The sequence below is a fragment of the Oncorhynchus kisutch genome, unplaced genomic scaffold, assembly GCF_002021735.2.
Source record: "Oncorhynchus kisutch isolate 150728-3 unplaced genomic scaffold, Okis_V2 Okis01b-Okis20b_hom, whole genome shotgun sequence".
Lineage (NCBI taxonomy): Eukaryota > Metazoa > Chordata > Actinopteri > Salmoniformes > Salmonidae > Oncorhynchus > Oncorhynchus kisutch.
This window is the reverse complement of record NW_022261978.1, coordinates 9,200,124-9,204,964: the sequence shown is the minus strand read 5'-3', so window position 1 is coordinate 9,204,964 and position 4,841 is coordinate 9,200,124.

The window sequence follows — 4,841 nt, the reverse complement described above, 5'->3', positions numbered from 1 at the left end:
TAAATCACAAGGCACTTTAATAATGTTTACTCTTTCTTGCATTACAGTATATACATATATATATATACATATGAGATGAGTATTCTATTCTAATCTACTGTAGGTTGGTCTATGTCGCTCTGACATTGCTCGTCCAAATATTTATATATTTTTAATTCCATTCCTTTACTTTGGATTTGTGTGTATTGTTGTGTATTGTTGTGTATTGTTGTGTATTGTTGTGTATTGTTGTGTATTGTGTGTATTGTGTGTATTGTGTGTATTGTGTGTATTGTGTGTATTGTTGTGTATTGTTGTGTATTGTGTGTATTGTTGTGTATTGTGTGTATTGTGTGTATTGTTGTGTATTGTGTGTATTGTGTGTATTGTGTGTATTGTTGTGTATTGTTGTGTATTGTGTGTATTGTGTGTATTGTGTGTATTGTGTGTATTGTTGTGTATTGTGTGTATTGTGTGTATTGTTGTGTATTGTGTGTATTGTGTGTATTGTTGTGTATTGTGTGTATTGTTGTGTATTGTTGTGTATTGTGTGTATTGTGTGTATTGTTGTGTATTGTGTGTATTGTGTGTATTGTGTGTATTGTTGTGTATTGTTGTGTATTGTGTGTATTGTGTGTATTGTTGTGTATTGTGTGTATTGTTGTGTATTGTGTGTATTGTGTGTATTGTTGTGTATTGTGTGTATTGTGTGTATTGTTGTGTATTGTGTGTATTGTGTGTATTGTGTGTATTGTGTGTATTGTTGTGTATTGTTGTGTATTGTTGTGTATTGTGTGTATTGTGTGTATTGTTGTGTATTGTGTGTATTGTGTGTATTGTGTGTATTGTTGTGTATTGTGTGTATTGTGTGTATTGTGTGTATTGTTGTGTATTGTGTGTATTGTGTGTATTGTGTGTATTGTTGTATTGTGTATTTCTCTACACCTGCAATAACATCTGTTAAACACGTATATATATGTCACCAATAAAATGTGATTTTATCTGTCAGCTCCGTTTGCATAGACTGTGTAGACCCCTTCATCTGACTCAAGAGCTTCCACAGTAAACACTGTAATGATAATCTCTCAGTGACAGCTCCCCGGTCCCGTCCCCATCAAACAACAAATATTATTTTATACAAAACTTCTCTCCCCCTTTTCTTCATTCCAACCTATTTTTAACTTCACTTCTGGTCAATCATGTATTTTACTACTGTATTGATTTGAGCTTACAGCACCTGGCATTCCCCGGTGGTCTGCCATCCAAGTGCTAACCAGCCCCAACCACTGAGATCAGACAGGATCAGATATTCTGATAAAGATATTCTGATAAACCCACAATCCCTTTGAAAAAAAACTCTTCAAAATCCCCTTGACCTGTCCTATACATCAGTCCCACCTCCTTCCTTAACCAGTCCTTCAAATGTTTTTCTTAGTTACCCTCTATTCCTCAAACCTTGCTAAATTTCTCCTTGAATATATTGTGTCTGGCATGTGACAGTACGTAATTTAAACACCATACATTATCTCCTTTCCACCAAACCAAATCACATCAACCTCCTCCAAGTCTAACCCCCAGTACTTCTCCACTAATTATTTCAACCTATCCTGAAATCCCTTCAGTTCATCAAAATGTGTGAATTCCAGACTATTATATTTCAGGACTATATTTTTTCATATTTCCTTCACTTCCAGTCCCTGGAAGACCTGTTTCCATACCCTCTCCGCCGCAGGCTCCCTCACTCTGCTCTCCAGAAGTGCCCAGGAGCATTCCTTCACTTTCACTTCTGAGAAAGCCCTCACTGTTCCCCCCTTAACTATTCTCAACTCAGGTAAACCTTCTCCCCTGCTCTTAGTTCTCTGTCAACCTCTTCACCCACTCTCCCGGTATACACTAGTTGATTTGATTATATATGTTCTCTATAGTCCCTCTGCACACCTCCTCATCTATCTCCCATACTGTATCCAGGATCGCCTGCTCCGGTAAGAACCCCAGCACCATCTCGTACCGGAAGATCCTAGACTCCAGCACCCTTCCCTCACTCTTAATCACTGGACTCAAGAACACAGGTGACTCCAACATCTCTCCTGTCCTCTCACATGTGTACTCTACCTTGTAAAAGAACTCACCCCAGGCCTTTAACTCTTCCCTGTCAAATTCCAGTCCCCTCTCATACATTCCTGGTTTTAAACACATCAACAATCCATAATCCCCCCCCCCCCCACTTTCTTTCAACACTCTGGTAGATTTAACACACTTAGCACATATACATACTTTGACATTAACAATGCATTCACTATTACAGCTTTTCCCCTCAGTTTCAATACCCTTTGCTTCCAATAAATCAATGTTGTTTTTATTTTATTCAACACTCCCGGCCATGTATAATCTCTTGCCTCCCTTTCTTCCTCTCCCTAACACTTTCCCCTTTACTGCTTCTAATGGAAAGTCCCATTTCCCTGTGTTCCCTTTTCCTATACACAGCATTTCAGACTTCTCCATGTTTACCTTTGCCCCTGAAGCCTGTCCATAAACATTGAAACATTCCATTATTTTATTCACACTGTTTACATCTCTTACTGTACATGTTGTGTCATCTGCATAAAGGGTGAATTGAAGATGTAGACTTTTATTTCCCTCACCAACTTTAAACATCTGCTATCAGAGCAGCTAACCGATCGCTGCAGCTGTACATAGTCCATCTGTAAATAGCCCACCCAATTTACCTACCTCATCCCCATACTGTTTTTATTTAGGTACTTTTCTGCTCTTTTGCACTCCAGTATTTCTACTTGCACATCATCTGCTCATCTATCACTCCAGTGTTAATCTGCTAAATTGTAATTATTCGCTCCTATGGCCTATTTATTGCCTACCTCCTCATGCCTTTTACACACACTGTATATAGATTTTTTTTCTTCTACTGTGTTATTGACTTGTTAATTGTTTACTCCATGTGTAACTCTGTGTTATTGTCTGTTCACACTGCTATGCTTTATCTTGGCCAGGTCGCAGTTGTAAATGAGAACTTGTTCTCAACTAGCCTACCTGGTTAAATAAAGGTGTTCTCAACTAGCCTACCTGGTTAAATAAAGGTGTTCTCAACTAGCCTACCTGGTTAAATAAAGGTGTTCTCAACTAGCCTACCTGGTTAAATAAAGGTGAAATAAAAATAAATGAAAAATTACACTTACCCGGCATGCTTATTCCCCTGATTTGCTTCTCCTTCTTAATACATGCTGCCAGTGGCTCTACAGACATACTATACAATAATGCTGACAGTGGACATCCCTGCCTTATCGATCTACCCAGTGGGAAAGAGTCTGTGAGCAGACCATAGCATTTGACCATACTTTTTGCATTCTCATGCAACAATTTCACCCAGTTCCTTATTCTTTTCCCAACTCCTATTTTTAGCAGGAATATATGCTCCACCCTGTCTAATGCCTTATTTAAATCTAGACAGAGGTTCACACCTCCTCCCTCCCTCATATCATTCACTACATCCCTTATTGTACACAGTGTATCAGCCACATCCCTCCCCTGGACCCCATATGCCTGGGTGGGCACAATAATGCATGATCTTATTCATCGTGTTGTCCAGAGCATTCACTAGAATATTATAGCCACAATTTAAGTGTCAACACTCTGTAGTTCTTAAAACTATTATTTTCACCTGTGCCCTTATATAATAGGGTTAGCACCCCCAATCCCCTTATATAATAGGGTTAGCACCCCCAATCCCCTTATATAATAGGGTTAGCACCCCCAATCCCCTTATATAATAGGGTTAGCACCCCCAATCCCCTTATATAATAGGGTTAGCACCCCCAATCCCCTTATATAATAGGGTTAGCACCCCCAATCCCCTTATATATATATATATATCCTTTTTTCGTCTTCATTATACTTCCGTGGGTCTTAGCCATTAGATCCGTCCGTACACAAACTGGGGTGAGTCATCCTAACAGCACTCAGCTGACAGGGAACACACAAAAATTCTTAATACAAAAACAAAATCTCAATTATACTATAAAGTACGATTTAGGCAGACAAAATATCCTCTTGCTCAAACACAGTTTCTCCTCTCACAGGTGTTCTCACTCTCATTCACAAATCGGTTAGGACATCTACTTTGTGCATGACACAATAATTTTTTCCAGCAATTGTTTACAGACAGATTTTTCCACTTATAATTCACTGTATCACAATTCCAATGGGTCAGAAGTTTACATACACTAAGTTGACTGTGCCTTTAAACAGCTTGGAAAATTCCAGAAAATTATGTCATGGCTTTAGAAGCTTCTGATAGGTGTACCTGTGGATGTATTTCAAGGCCTACCTTCAAACTCAGTGCCTCTTTGCTTGACATCATGGGAAAATCAAAAGAAATCAGCCAAGACCTCATAAAAAAATTGTAGACCTCCACAACTCTGGTTCATACTTGGGAGCAATTTCCAAACACCTGAAGGTACCACGTTCATCTGTACAAACAATAGTATACAAGCATAAACACCATGGGACCACGCAGCCGTCAAACCGCTCAGGAAGGAGACGCGTTCTGTCTCCTAGAGATGAATCTACTTTGGTGTGAAAGGCTTGTGGAAGGCTAACTGAAACGTTTGACCCAAGTTATTAAACAATTTAAAGTCAATGCTACCAAATACTAATCGAGTGTATGTAAACTTCTGACCCACTGGGAATGTGATGAAAGAAATAAAATGTTGTCACATGTTATCACACAAGATCACCTGGGAAAAGCATGTGTTTTATCTGTAAGGGAAGCTCTATGAAAGATGAACAAATCATCATTATTGTTGTTATTACCTGTAGTAACGGCAGCGGAGGTTCTGTGAGAAGAA